The 16,710-nt window shown below is 35.8% G+C and overlaps 1 protein-coding gene across 3 annotated transcripts in view; it reads right to left on the reverse strand.

The window, feature by feature from the left end:
• UNC5C (unc-5 netrin receptor C) overlaps window positions 1-16,710 on the reverse strand; it is a 359,485-nt gene that overhangs the window by 192,954 nt on the left and 149,821 nt on the right. The window lies entirely within an intron of this gene.

The raw sequence follows: 16,710 nt of genomic DNA on the forward strand, positions 1-16,710 counted from the left end.
GCTTGTCACACTTCCATAGTGTGTATGTGTTGGTTTTTTTTTTTTTTTTCCTCTTCGCATTTATTCTGCTTCCCACTCTTTATGGCTCCCCAGGTGACAAAGGTCTTGCATTTAGTATGTATTTATCTGACTTATCTCATTTCCCTGGGTTATAATAAGGGCCTATAGTTGCAAGCTTGAAGTCTGTTACCATGTTGGTCTTTGAAACATTTTTCAATGCTGTTTCCCTTTAGCTTCTTACTTCTCAGCACAGGTGCTTGGCTCTGCTGTGGATGGCATGCCAGGGCTGGTCTGGTTAGTACACCTGTTAAAATGAATCACTCTTCCCCTGGTCATATGACCCAGCAGATATGATGATGGGTTTGGTTCCATGGCCACCACTGGCTTCTCCCTGTCACAGCTTTACTAACTCTCTTGGCTCCACTATCACTGGCGTCTCTGATCTTTCTTTAGAGCAACTTGTGATATGGATTGGGGATCTTGAATCTAAAAAAATTTTTAAGCAGAAAAGAATAGGTGAGAACTGTAGGGTGTGGGAAATAATTCTGTGTCCTTTGCTTAAATTAAAAAAAAAACAAAAAAACAAAAAAACCAAACACTAAAAAGTTCACATTCAAAGAAGTACTCTCCTAATTTTGGAATTGTAAGATCTCTTTTCCTTTTTAATCTTTTAACACTTTCTGGCCCACCATACAAGATAAACTTCCATACATAAACCTAATGTACATGTTCTCCAAAGATTTTTTTTTCTTTGAAGTCACAAACATCATCTTTCATATTTGATTACTTCTAAGTAGACTGCATGAGAGAAAATGCTCAAATATCCTGTGCCAATTTGTATAAATCAATCTTTTTGGAACAGATTATACCTTAGCTTTCAGTCATGCTTATAAATATATGAGCAAACCGGCACTCAAAAGGAATTCATAAGGCATAGGGGACCCATCTCTGAATTCAGATAAGTACCTAGTATAGAGTCCACAGGTGGAGTGATCTCCTATCTGCCTGTGTCCCCTTTTGGCAATGGGATAAATAGCCTTGCCATCATTTGATTCTAAATTGATTCTCCCACTTAGCCACTGCTTTATCAATGCTTGGGTGAATGTAAAGCTGGAAGTGAGCGACTTCCTCAGGGTGCACTGCTTTTGATGGGTTAGCTGTCAAATGCTCCATTGTCCAAATTACACTGCTACTGTAGATTTCCTGCAAAGAAACAATTTACTGTAGCATAGGGCTATCAGTCTTGTGGGCTGTGTTAGTTTTGGGGGGTCAAAATCTGATTAACTTACTACAGATACACAGCAGTTCCCACCGTTGCTTTCCCCAAATTTCCATTGACTGTATTGTTAGCAGGATTTGATAATAGAGGGCCTAGACGAAAGGATTGCTAGGATAAACAGTAAGCAAGGGTGCCAAAGCTGCATGCAGTATCAAAGCCAAAGATAAGCATGAAAAGAAGAGAAGAGGATGAAGAAAAAGAAGCTAAATCATCAGTATATTTTCATATTTTTCTTCTTCCAAAAAAGAAGACAATATAAATTGTCTGAGATATATTACCTAGCATAATACAATATATTGGAAATATATTAAAATAGAGTATATTAAAAGTAACTTATATACATATGTTATATATATACTTGTGTGTACATATATATGTTTATATATACATATATATGTATGTGTGTGTGTGTGTGTGTATATATATAACTTTTACCAGATATCTTTTCCAAACTGATGAACAGCTTTAAAGGGATAAGTACTCCAAACGTTATGTGCATGGACTTTCTTTATTGTTGTTAAATACATAAAAAGAATGGAATGTTACAAACAAATCTCTTTTGGTGATTTAGTGTTTTCTCCTTGTAAAAACTATTCCCATATTTTAGTCATCCTAAAGATTTCTGTTTGGGAATGTTAAGACCCACTTATTGCTTTACTGATTCAATACAGCAACTTAATGATGAGCCTGTTTACCTTTCTACCAGCATATTTATATAAATACCAAACAACAGCATACCAAGGAGATTTCTGTGATGAGCAAAATGCTTAGCTCTCTACTCCTTATTCAATAGGAGGGAGCTGAATGCTAGACTTAATTTAATCATCGCATTCAAGACAGGACCAAACATCAGTTCTAATATTGCATTTGTGATAATATTGACATCCATATTTGCTAACTTAATTGAAGCACGACAACTAGCTTTAATATAAACTTCCCAAGTTTTAATAAGCTGAGACAGGGACATTCTCATTACACCAGCAAATAAGGGCACATGTCAACCTTTCATCTTCTCAAGAAGACCCACTCACTGCCTCTTCCCATCAGGATACTCAGATTTGTCTCTGTCATCTTTCACTTAAAAAAGAGGATTCTATTCTTTCAGAACATTAGTCCACTCTAGTACACTAAACACTTTTTTTTTTTTTTTAGATTTTTATTTATTTCTTTGACAGACAGAGATCACAAGTAGGCAGAGAGGCAGGCAGAGAGAGAGAGAGAGGGAAGCAGGCTCCCTGCTGAGCAGAGAGCCCGAAGCGGGACTCGATCCCAGGACCCTGAGATCATGACCTGAGCCAAAGGCAGCGGCTTAACCCACTGAGCCACCCAGGCGCCCCAACACACTAAACACTTTTATCAATAGCATTCACTGATCTACGCCATAAAGGGTCATTTATTAAATTAGTAGCAGAGAGTGAAAAAATGATTTGCTCTAAAAGAAAGTAACTAGAACAGTCTGTTTCAAACCCAAATATTTTATTATACATAAATACAACTAATTATATATATCTCAAATATATATCTAACATATATATGCACATGTGGAAATATATATGGTTGAAATCTATGTGTTTTTCAACAGGCTTTATATGAAAGCTTGTCAGTGGTAGGGCTAGGAAGAGAACTGATTTTTGTCCTAACTTTAAGCTCATCTATGCCTGCTCTTCAACTTCATGTAGGAAATATTTTTTGAATAAGTATTATGTACTAGGTTCTGTGCTTGGACTTGCAAATACAGTGTGCATATAAATACTCTCTGTCCTTAAAGATTCACTGTATAATAAAGCAAAATGAAGAAAGAAATAAAGAAAATAATAAATAAATAAATAAATAATAAAGAAAAATGATTACAAATACAGGAATAATAGATAGAAGTATAAAGCAAAGAGAATAAATTGTGCCTGCAAGGGAAGAGGTTCAGAGGAGAGTATATTTTAGCAGAATCTTGACAGACAACCTGGTTAGGTGGGCAAGTGGGTAAAGAGCACTTTATACACTTGCCATGTTACAGAAGCAAGACCCAAGAGAACAGCTGTGAAGAAGCAGAGGAAGTATGGTAGAGCTGGAACACAGGTCAAATGTATATGAGTATGGATAAAGGGTGGAGAGACGGTAAGGGCCTGGCAGGTAGAAGCAAAAAACTTGAATGAATCCCGGCAAGAAGCCATTAAAGAGTTTCTCAGGAAATAGTAACAGGTCCCAATTTCCATGTAAAAATGATTACTCCATACCCTACACCCCAGCAATTGCACTACTAGGTATTTACCCCAAAGATACAAATGTAGTGATCTGAAGGGGCATCTGCACACCAATATTTATAGCAGCAATGTCCACAATAGCTAAACTATGGAAAAAGCCAAGATGTCCACAGATAGATGAATGGATAAGAAGATACAGGGTGTGTGTGTGTGTGTGTGTGTGTGTGTGTGTGTGTGTGTGTAAAATATATTGTATGTATACACACACAGGAATATTATACAGCCATCAAAAAATGAAATCTTGCCACTTGCAATGACATGGCTAGAACCAGAGGGTATTATGCTGAGCAAAATAAGTCAATCAGGGAAAGAAAATTATCATATGATCTCACTGGATTGTGGAATTTAAGAAACAAAGCAGAGGATAATAGGGGAAGAGAGGAAAAAATAAAACAGGATAACATCAGAGAGGGAGACAAACAGTAAAAGACTCTTAATCATAGGAAACAAGCTAAGGATTACTAGAGGGGAGGGGAGTAGAAGGATGGGATAACTGGGTGATGGACATTAAGGATGGCATGTGATGTGATGAGCACTGTGTGTTATAGAAACCTAATGAATCACTGACCTCTGTCTCAGAAACCAAAAATACATTATATGTTAATCAATTGAATTTGAATAAAAAATGTTTAAAAATAAAATGTATCCATTGAGCAAAAAAATAAAAATAAAAATAATTACTCCAGTAGCTGTGTGGAAAAGGAATTTGAAGAGGTAGAAGGCAGAAAAGGGGATGAGTAGACACAAGAACATTGCAAATCTGGTGATATCACAGAGCCTGTACCCAAACTCTGGATTTGGGAAAGATGAGAAAGAAAATGTAAAAGACCCTTCAAGCCTCAATTGAGAAGATGAGGTCTTTGGTTGGGTATGGGTAACTGAGGAGAAGGATAAGTTAAGAATGAAGTGTCTGACTTGGCTGACTGGTACAACCAATAAAAGACAGTTTAAAAAGGGGGAGAAGGAGAAGGAGTTCCCTCATGTTACATCTGTGCCCAGATGGAGGACTGGAGTCGTTTTGGCACTGGCAGTAGGACATCTCCCAGAGTGAGGTGAAATGTCTTCAACCACTGGAGCAAGTACCGATTCCCTATTGATATCATCTATTCCCTTAGTGCTTTGTAATTAAAGATAAAAAGAACTTTCATCCTCATAAAGCCCTCATTTTATTTCAAACATGCTTTGGAAATACAACTGTGCTTTTTAATGATTTTTTTCTCTATTGTACAGATATGTTGAATCACTCATATTATAAAAAATGGCAGATTACAATTTGTAAAGAGAACATTCAATGCTGGACTGCTCATTTTCATTTTATTCTTGTAAAGAATTTATATTTTCATTAAAATTCATTTTTATCATCACTAAACAAGTAAGAACCAAAGCCAAAGGATTTTTAATGATATTTCATAGAACTATAAAACATAGAAGGTTTATAATAGCACAGGGTATCATATTCTAGGTTTCTACAATTAAATGTGTCCAAAGTTTCAACTCTTATTGATAGCACTGAATGGAGTTGATGGTTCCTACACTTAAATGAGGAAACAAAAATGTCCTCATTAGCTTGCAAATCTTTGAATTACAACAAAGTCATTATTTCAGCTGATGGCTAGCCACACTTGACCTCCAGTGCTGGCCTCTGGCTGACAGTCCAGCTCCATGATGACAACTTCCACTAGGCAGCCTTCCTGGATGTCCTCACTGAACCTCAAATTACCCATGTTAAGAGATGCACCTCCTCAGTTTTGTTTTCTACTTATCTTTTTGAGCTCTGATATGTTCAGTATTCTTTTATTTGGCTATCTTTTGCTAATGAGCTGAGGAAAAAAAAAAAAAAAAGCTCTAATAGGATGACCATTGTTGCAAAAGCTGAAATCTAAAAGTTGCTCAGAGCTAAACCACACTGATACAAAGTTAAAACACCAAAAAACCTCAGTCCACTCTAAACAACATCTAACATTCTCTCTCTATAAAGCTTCTGATTATGGTGTCACTGTTATTGCTGGTACCTATTCTGAAATCTGTCTTGACTCATTCTGATCATCCATCAGAACCTGCAGTGTCTCTTCCTGTAATTTCTCTAATATTTCTCCCACGTATTTCTTCAACCATCCCCTCCCCCTCCATGCAGCTCACTCTTGTATTATTACAACGAATTTCTAGCTAATGCCTTGATACAGTTTCTGCAAATACTCTTAGCTAAGCATTCACATGTACACATTTTTTCAGTCTTATCTTCTTTACTACAGCAGCACAGCTGCATGGTTTGGACATCAGTGCCTTTGATTTTTCTGAAGTCCTCTGTGCTTCTCTATCTACTGCCTGCTTATCCTTTGAGATGCAGATGATTTCTCAGTCTCCCTAATGCTGATGTTCTCCCTAGCAAATACAGACAAACTTCTGCAGACTTGTAATTTGCTAGTCTGTCTTGAGGATAAGAATGTTGATGGCCTGAGATACCGTGGCCACATCCTTGTCTTGCTGGGAAGGAGAGATGCTGGACCTGTTCTCACTCTCTACCAAAAAGGTCCTTGTCTTGTGCTCCACTTGTGCTTAATTTAATGCGGTCAAGTACTTTTTTTTTTTTTTTTCCCTAGGAGGATCTTCTTGTGGATCTTAATGGTTAGTCATATGGGTTATGATACAAGATTAGAAACCTATACAAGATGTCAACAAAATACAGGGTACATGGATGGCAATGCTTACACAAGTATAAACTCTGGTTTTCTACATATGCTACTCTTTCCTTCCTCACATAAATAAAATAAGAGATTTAAAAAATATATAAATTCAAATCTGGAAGAAAAAATACGTATACTAGCTCATAAATAATAGTTTAAAAATGCATTCATGTTTTATGTGACCCTGTGTCCTATTTGTTTGAATTCAAATACATTTAAGAATAAACAGCCATATCTCAAAATATCCTGACATTTCTAATTTTGTGCCAATTTCTGACCTAGTTCTACTTTTAAAATGTAAAAAAAGGAAGTGCTCTGAAATTCCATCCACATGCAGTGCTAACAACTCAATATTAATGGTTTTAAAAATAATGTCAAGTATTTTTAAAATCCTGTGTTTCTGTCATGGTTGACGCAAATATGAACCTCTGTAACTAGCTTTGTTAAAGGACAAAGTAAGATTTTTTGGGGGGGGCTGTGATAATGCATTTTAAACATCAGTTCAGTGTAGGTCTACTTAGCTGACAAAGACACTCTTCCTAAAATATTTCTACTTATAATAAACAGATTATGTCATGGAGTTTGCTGTTTAGTGGATACTGTCTAAATGACAGACTGCTTCCCAAAAGTATGCTAAAGATTTCCAAGCCATATTTCCAAGGCAGTTAGGTAGATAAGAAAGGCCCATAAGAACTCTGTTCAAGAGATGGATAGTTCTATGTTTGTTCCAGAGGGATATTTTTCACATTCAATGAGTAAGCACATTTGCTTTAATACTGAAAATTACCTACCAGAGATGATCTATTTTTATGCAAACACTATAAACATTACACATGTCACATTAATAACAATCACACAGAAAAGGGATCTGAGAAATAGGAGTCCAGGAACATGAAGAATAATGTAAATTAAAAAAACAACCAACAACAACAATTATAAGACAGCAAAAAAATACAGTAATTTACCAATCTGGCACTACATAAAAGTAGCAAATGTACTTTATGATGTTTATCTTTGCTATAATTTTCAGAACATAAAACCATACCTTGATTACAAGTCTGATCTATTATTCACAGAATCGTTTTAGAGAATTTGTTTATAAAGTCTCATTGCAAAACAGATGCAAATTAGTTATCTTGGAACAGGTAGGAAAAGCACAATTCTCATACAACTGATCAACAATTCCTTTTGCTTCTTCACAGAAAGACTCTGCACACTAATTAAAAGAAAAAGAAATAGGGGACCTGGCTGGCTCAGTCAGAAGCTTGTGATTCTTGATCTCCAGGTTGTGAGTTCAAGCCCCATGTTGGGGGTAGCGTTTACTAAAAAATAAATAAATAAACTTAAAAAAAAAAAAGGAAACAAGCAATAAACAAAAAATGAAACTGGAGATGGGGCCTCTGACTCCCCACTGTTCAGGTTTCTACACTTTGACTTTACTTCACCATAGTCATATAGGGCATTTGCTTTTCTTCTTCTTCACTTTTGGAGATGGAATTAAAGTATGGCAATGCCTACAGTTCTAACAGTCTTGTATAAGAACAATTCATATTCTGAGCACTGACTCTGTGCCAGGCATAGGGCTAAGGATATATTCTCACTTAATTCTTTAACATCTCTAATAAGTAGGTCCTATTCCTAGCTCTATTCTAGAATGAGGAAACAGATTTGAAAAGGTGAAGTAATTTTGCATAAATTCATGTAATTTATGAGTGGTGAAAACATGATATAAATACAACCAGACTCCTGAACCATGCTTTCAATTTCTCTGCTATACTATCTCTCTCTATGGCCCAGGACACTTGCCTTTTTTTTTTTTTTTAATTAATGGTAACAAATAAGCATGTATGTTAGATAAATAAGTATTTTCTAGAATCTGCCAGTTAAGACTCCATCATGCAACTGAACATTTTTTTCTAAAAATGTTTTGCCAGGTAAAGGAAATGTTGCAAAAAGCTGCCTTAAGCATATTCCACAGATCTCCCAGTTGGCGATTTGATAGGCCTGTTATTATTCAAACACACTTGTCCTGAACCATACTAGAGCAATCCAGTGAAGCAAAGCAGGTTACACTGAAAGTACTTATAAAGCTGGGCACACGGTGATACAAACCCACCAAGCATTCAAAGCTGTTGGAAAGGAAATCTGGTCAATTCAAATACTAACAACCACAGTTAAGGCAATTTCCCAACATTTATCTTCCCATCAGTTCTTATAATGGATGTTTTACTACTTGGTTTGAAAAGAAAAATCCAAGTATTTACTACAGAAGGTATATGAAAGATGTTTGCATAATAAAATAAAGCATTAGTCAATGAAATGAGATAGAGCAGATTGTTAGATGGATTTTTGCTCCCCTTTTCTCCCACGTACATAGGGATAAGCTAAAACATGAGCTTACACCGTCTTCTAGAACTGTGCTATCCTACATAATAGCCGCTAGCCACATGAGGCTATTAGGCACTTGAAATCTGGCTAAACAATAGATGAATTGAGTTTTAAATTTGTATTCCTATTAATTAATTTAAGTTTAAAAAATTGGTTGATATTCAATTCAGTTACTTAAAAATTTTTATGTATCTTTAGTGTAACTCAGGTACATAAATTTACTTTTTCAAATGCAAATTCTATGAAATCAAATACTGATCATGTATTTCCAATGAAAATTTAGCATCTGAGTTGAGATGTGCTATGAACATAAAATACACACTGGGTTTCAAAAACATTAAAGAAGAGAATGTTAAATATCTCATTAATAGTTTTAAAATATTGATTACATGTTAAAATATTTTAAGTGTACTGAGTTGAAAATAATGTGAAGATTAATTTTACCTGACACTTTTTTTGAAGTGTAGTTATAACAAAATTTAAAATTACATATGTAGTGCCCATTATAGCTCTATTCGATAGGATTCTAAATAGTGTCATTGTCTTAGAATTTGAAAGTTCACTGCTTGTCTTGAAAACAGTTTAAAAGTATACCCCAAAACTTATGAAAATGACACTATTATCTCTTAGTCATAATTTCCATTCCTGTTCTTGGACAGTAAGAAGTAACATTCTGATTCTTTGTTAAGTAGACTCAGCAAAAGTTAATCACTCAAAAGGGACACAGAGATTATTTGGGGTGCCTTACTCACTCCATTTCTCTAGATACCACTGGTGGGTTAAAACCAGGATTTGGTAAATGATTAGCTGAAAACTGGCCAGATGACTTATGCAAGGTACACTTCTAACAGATTCCAAAACAGGCACACTCTCCAGAACTTCTAAACAGGGGAGTTTGCAACTAAAGAAATATACAGCATTCTCATTCTTGGCTTCTAAATTTTCAAAAGAGATAGTTACCACCTTAAGCTTCTTACTGATCCCAGTGGTATTTATCCTTTGGATTACCCTCTAAAACTAAATAAACCCCAAACAAACAAATAAACACACAAGTAAACAAATAAGATGGCTAAGTGTGTCCAGAAATCTGAATTGAGGGCCAAGTCCTATGTGACAGAAAGGAAAGGTCCCTACTTCCCTCTGGACCTTACCCCCTTTAATCAAGGAGAAATCTGAGATGAAAAGAGGCTAAAAGGCCTCCAAATTGATACAGTTTTAGAAACAGTTTTAGAAACTTGTAGCCTGGGACTACAACTAATCTAAATTATTTTAAATTATTTTTTTAAATAAAATATTATTTTATTAAAAATTCCCGTATATTATACTGATTGCATTTTTTGACAGTTGCAGAAATTATGCTGAACAATTTTCATATATTAAATCATTTACAAAAGATGGGCTAGACAAACAACTGTCATTTCTTTCTAATATATCTAGCACTTTTTCTTTTTCTTTCACTGCTAATTCAATAATTTTAAATGTAAACTCTTGGAACTTGGTGAGAATTCTATTAAAGAGAGACAAAATGTATTTACTGGATAGTGTCATAGCTATTTTGATGATAAATCTCTTAACTTTTTTCAGCTATGATACTGTACAAATTATGAAATGAGCCATGTTCTTTTTGTGGGGAAATAGGTATTTTTGGATAGGTTCTCATTATTTTTTAATGTAGGTTGAAAAATAAATTAGGATTTTTTTTAACAGAAATATATCTTTGAGGCCTAAAAGAACTAAATAGCTTAAAAATTTACTCAATTTTCAACCAAGAACTCTTTGCCCCCAGAAACTTGGTTCATTATTGAGTAATTAATAGTTATTTCTTCTGTGAGTCAGTAGAAAACAATTATATAACAGATAACACTTTAAGGCTAAGAGAAAGCATTCCAGTTAAGATGATTAGTCATTCGTTAGTCTAAAATGTTACAATTTTTTGGCATAATTTAAACAATTGGCAAAGCAATTTTAAAGAGTGAATTATATAAACATTTGACTAATAGACTACTATAGAAATCTTGGCAGCGCAAAATGATTTAAAGTGTCACAAGATGGAAAATAAGAGAATTTTAATTTATCAGATGTTTTATAAACCAATTCAGCTAAACATATACTACCGGTTCAGAAGGACAGAAGTGAGGCCATATTGATTTAACTGTGACTATCTAAAAGTAAAAATGTCCCAGGAGACTATAAATAAGATATATACAGCATACATTCCCTCAGGGAAATTCCTTCAGATCAGCATGCGCAGTATTAGATGTCCACAAATGCACCCTTTAACCTGGACACAAAAGAGAAAAGAAACAGAAGGGATTTCTACCCTTGGGGAAAAATAGTAGCCATTGGCTTAGATTTATTGTGTTCTGCTCTGCTATGTGTCACTTCATGATCCAGTGCAAGGTGGGAGTAGGACAGATGGAGGAGTGTGGAGGAGTGTGGAGGAGTGTGATGATTCAGAGGGAATCTCAACGTCACGTCTGTGACGTGCAACGTGACCTTGCCCACAAGTGTGTTAGGAGTTATTCTCTTAAAGAGGTCATGGGGGAAAATGCAAAATGTTGAGTAAATGTAAGTAATTTCAATTGTCCAAGCTGGAACCTTTGTGACTAGATCATACTAGCTGGCCGTAGAGCACTGTTGAAGGAATCAACGGGTAAATTACAAGAAAGGAGGTAAGAGACTCCTGCAAAATGCTCATAGCGCACATGCTACCCGGGCTGGATTGATAATCCACAAGGCTTTGACTCTGTCTTAAGGTTCTCCTGGAGTATTTTCTAAATTAGAATCATCCAAACTGACTCTCTGGGCTTGATTAGAAGTTCTACTGAGTACCATTAACATTTCCAAATATTTAATTTTTTTCTTCTAAATATTGAATGAGAATATTATTTCCATAGTCTAATTACCAAACTCTCACCTCTGAAATATGGACATGGGTGTAGTTTTACCAGGTTTATGTGGAGAATATTCAGCATGCTGATATTTCCTTCCTGTGACCATTTATTCATTTGAAATTAAAAACCAAGAATGGGCATATTTTATTATAGCCAGCTATTCCATAAAATGACAGAATTGCTTGTTTTAAAAACAGAATTCAAAAAGCAATTCTTACACTACCTGCTTTTTTCAAGATAGCTTACTCTATGTCTCTCCTTTAGGCATCAACCCTGGAAGACAGTTTTGAATGTAAATAAGACTAAAGTTATGATAATGGAACCCAGCTTTGAAAACCTATGCTCTGATAGTTTTACTAAGAAACAGAAAAACAAATGAAGATGTCTGACTGGGTAGCTAAGGACATCTTATCTACAAACCTGCCCTGAGTACTATTAATGCATTGCCCTTCTTCGTGCTTTTGATGTACAGAAGTTCGGACTCTGATACCACGAAATAAATCTACTGTTTTCTGCAGTATTGCTACTCCATTTGTGTTATTTTAAGAGTGAGCTAAGCTTGACTTCTGTACCCAGCTGCTTTCTAGCTATCTAACGTAGACTCCTTTCCCCTCCTAAAGCTTCATGAATAATTTGTGAAGGCAACTTCAATCCTACTAAAGCAATTTTTGAAAGGCAGTAATGAAATCCCACAAACTGGGGGAGCTAACGGTGCCATTTGCCCCTCGTTGCACTATGAGAAAAATGTCTCTAGTCGGAAAACCCCTCGTGGTGGAATAGGGATTGACCTACCCTGACTGCCAAAGGATGAAAATGGTAAGTTAAATTAAAGAAATAAATAATGTAAGGAAACAGAGTTCACTTTAGCAGCAAACTATACAGTAACCTGTATTTTTTTCTGTTGACTTCCAGAGACAGATGAGGAGTTAGGACTGAAAAGTTCAATGGTGGGACAAATGCCTCCCCAATGATTTGTTTACATAAATCAGAGTGGACAACAAAATATACAGTCATAATTTTGAGAAGATATTTGCTTATGTGTGTGTGTGTGTGTATATATATATATATATATATATATATATTTCCTCATCTATCATTATCTGGGATTATTTTTATCCTTTGTTAGTGTTATCCCACTGTTTGCCAGAAAGTATGCTCTGCAGCAAGACGCTCGTTTCAAAGCAATTCAGCAGCATGAGCAGCCCTAGAAGAATTGATGAAAAAATGGAATAGGAATTGAGGGGGAAAAAAAAAAAAAACCTCACTCTCTTCTATTACTGACACCTAAAACAACAGGCTGTGAAAATGGTTTCATTAAAAAATAACAAGCTTATGCTCACCAGGGGATAGATCGGGGCAAACTGAATCAAAAATTCCTCAATCATTGCTCAAGTAGGTCAACTAGAATTAATTCAAAGGGCAAAGATTCACAGTGAGCCCCCTATTTCCCACCAGTGTGCTTCTTTAGCCCTCCTCCCTGGCCAGGAGGTAAACAGTTTGAAGGAGCCCTCCATGATGGGCAGGTCTTTTGGCCAGGTCTTTCTTTGCATCAATATAAAAGTGGCCCCTTTGACTCTTAACTCTAGAGAACAAACAGATGGTTACCAGAGGGGAAGGGGATGGGGGAATGAGTGAAATGGTAAAGGGAATTAGGAACTCACTTATCATGGAAATGAGCACTGAGTAATATATAGAATTGTTGAATCACTGTATTGTACACCTATAACTAATATAACACTGTATATTAACTATACTGGAATTAAAAAAAAAAAGTGCCCCCTTGTCATGTAGACTATTAGTTTGAGCTCTGTAAATTGTCTACTTTGAAATGCTAAGAGACTGCTAATTAGAGCCAAAGTTATTTGCCCTTTAGCAATGTTCTTCTGTGTGTGTGTGTGTGTGTGTGTGTGTGTGTGTGTGTGTGTTAATGTTTTTTACCTTACTTTTCTAACAAAGCCATTAATTCAGTTGGGTGGTTAAATGCTGGTCTTCATCATGGTGAAGCTATCTTAGTTTCCTCTAAGACCCAAGGATATAGCTCTCCCAAAGCACGCCTTCTCTCTTCTGCTGGCATTGCAAAGCTAAGCAACTCCCTTCTTAAATAAAATGCAGCATGCTGGTCTAAAGAAAACACAGTTCTCATTGTACTGACTGAAGGTCTTACAGTCCTGAGTTTTGCTCTTCAAACCATCTCACTTCTTCCCATGCAAAGCAAATCAGAAGTTTCCTGAGGGCCCAGGGATTTACCATAAAGATCCACTGCTTCTATGAGAGACTGACAAGATAATTTGGAAGGCCAAAACACCATAAAATGTGGAATAACCTTGTTCAAAAAATATTAAAAATGTCAAGAAAGCAGCAGCAGCACATTAAACTAAGCACGGGGCCTCGCAAGGGCCACAGGGCTTCCTGGTGCACACCTGGGAATCACTGTCTCTGCTCCCCCTGCGCTGGAAGAAGCATGGTGGCAATTGGAGAGCAGGAGTTTCTCTGACTTCATCATGAAGGAACCTCTATATCCTTTTAATAATCAGCCCCTGCGGTATGAAACATAGGAAATAACATGCAGACTATGATACATAACTGATAACCAGGACAAGGAATTTCAACTTAGGATAAACCCACACAATATTAATCTTGGGGTCTGTGCCTTTAGGACCTTGGGAAGCTTCAGAGATGCCTTCTACTGCATAGAAAACATGTGCTGCCCCGACCAGAACACTTGGGTTCAGGGTCTGGTGCTCATTAACCAGCTATGTGATCTTGTGTAAGTTATTCCTGCTCTCTGGATCTCCTTTTTCTCACTTGTAAAATCAAAGTGCTGGATACATGACCCCGAGGGTCCCAGGAACATTTACTAAATCTCTGCGATGAGAAAAAACAGAGATGGCCTACATTTTCTTTTCTCAAAGAGGGAAACATCTCTATTTTTAATGGGCATTTAAATTTTCTAGAAGGATGATGATGATGGTGATGATGATGATGGTACTATATGCTAAGCTCTGTTTAAGTACTTTACATGTTACACTTGACTAATTTAGTTTACATTTAGCTCATCTAATTTTCCTGAACACTTTATGAAATAGGGACTATAATTATGCCTATTATATAGGTAAGGGAGTTGAGGTCCAAAAGGCTTAAAGACATTGATATGTACTAAGCCTCTACCATGTGCTAGGATCTATGGCAGAGCCCATGGGATCAATGCATTCAGGCTCAGGGAAGCCAGGAGCCTGAGCACCAGAGAAGGACAAGAGAGAAAACAAAGGCATAAAGTCATGTGTGTGTTGTCTGGGAGCCCCAAGAAAGAATAGAATACAGAAAGGAAAAATAGGAGTTTGACAAAGAGAAAGTAAGAAGAATTATCCTAAACACAAAATAGATTCCATTCATGTTTCTGAGAAACACGTGCTTTACGCAAAATGAGAAAGTTTAACCAATTCCAAGATTAATAAAATGATGCATTTACACCTTTGCCAATCTGTTATGTATTTCCAACTAAGCAAGCATGGATATGAGAACTTACATTTGTTTTTCTTCCACCAAATGATTTTTAAATAGTAACATTAGAGAAAGGTTAATAAGAAAACACTTAAGCACCTATAGGAGTTAATTAATTATACCCTAGATGAAGAATCTGTTTCTTTATATCCCTGATTTTTTATTAGATATTACAGTAACAATTAGTTTTCAAATAAATACCAAGTATATCCTTCCGAAATAGGGAAAAAAAAAAAAGTATTTTGGGCAGGATATACTGTGAATAGAAACTTTAGTAGCCCTTTTGATATATTTTGTCTGTGTTACTAGCTACTCAGGACATAAATGTACCCAATGGGGCCAGTATCATCCTTAAAACTCAGTTCCTTGGACAAATTTCCATATATGGAAGAAATAATGTATGAGTTTTTACTGCCTTTCAAAATTTTAGACATAGACCTCAGGGAATAAAGCACATTTAAATTAGCTGTGCAAAGCAGAATAGAGATCATCTCATTGTACAACATCAAGACAACTATCAAAAACATTTCCTTAAAACTCTCATCTATATTTTAGAGCAGCAGTATTATTAATTGTCTGCATTCTGCTCCATCTTCATAATTCACTGTGTCCACTTCTACATCTGTTTCATAAAATTGGCATCTTTATTGTACCCTTGGGACACAATTTCCCAATAAGAACTAGCCAAATGTAGCTTTTTTTTTTTTTTTTTTTTTTTTGCTTCCTATGTAAAATGCTACAGAGGATAACATACATCCTTGCTCTCAAAGGGCAGGAAGAAAATTTATATCAGTAACCATATGCAAATTGAAACAAAGAGTTTCATGACTATAATCAAAACCATTTGCCTGGGTCATCAAAATGACGTGGGTAATCAGAAGAAATTATTTCCCCAGAATTTTAATGAAAGGTATCCTGTACTTCTGAGTAATTGGATCTATTCTGCATTTTACTCAAGTTGCAACCAAGAAATCATCATCCCCAATAGTGACACCACTCCTGCCCAATTCTGGTGGCCATTCTCTGCAAACTGTCCACCAAATTAGTGAGAATAATAGCTGCAATTCAGAAGTCTAACTTCATTTAATCACTCATTATTCATTCATTCAGCAATTATTTGAGTGTCAGCTAAGTAACAGGCAATCCATAATGTTCTACTGGAGCAGAGAATTCCCCCTATTGAGTATTTGGATCACTCTAACTATTGTTGACTTGTTAGAACTGTCCATCTGAAAATAAAAGCTTGCATTTTAATTACTAGTTTAGACAAAGCAATAAATACACACCTCCTGTTTCTTGTTTCTGTTGCATATTACGTACTTCTAGAAGACAATAGGGTATTGATTTTCAACCACAAGTAAACAAGGCATCTGGACTTTGTCTTAATGAGATAAAGTTTAGTCTGTGCTTTCTCAGTGGGATGGTTTTTGCTATTTAATTGGTAGCAAAAAACTTCAGCAGCGTGTCCTTTTTCTGCCAACAGTGAATTCTATGTGGGAATGAGGTTGCTGCAAAAGGCTTTCAGATATAAATGCAGCTTTAGAACTAATTAGATAAAAATCACTGGAAAAATACTGGTTATTACTTGTGCAGAAACTGAAAATGCTATTTTACTCCATGAATTCCCTGAATAACACAGGAAAAATAGAGTACTTCACTGGAATTTTCCAAAATAAGGTCAATTTACTTTTAACATACTATTTATA

The sequence above is a fragment of the Lutra lutra genome, chromosome 2 (genome assembly GCF_902655055.1).
Source record: "Lutra lutra chromosome 2, mLutLut1.2, whole genome shotgun sequence".
Classification (NCBI taxonomy): Eukaryota; Metazoa; Chordata; class Mammalia; order Carnivora; family Mustelidae; genus Lutra; species Lutra lutra.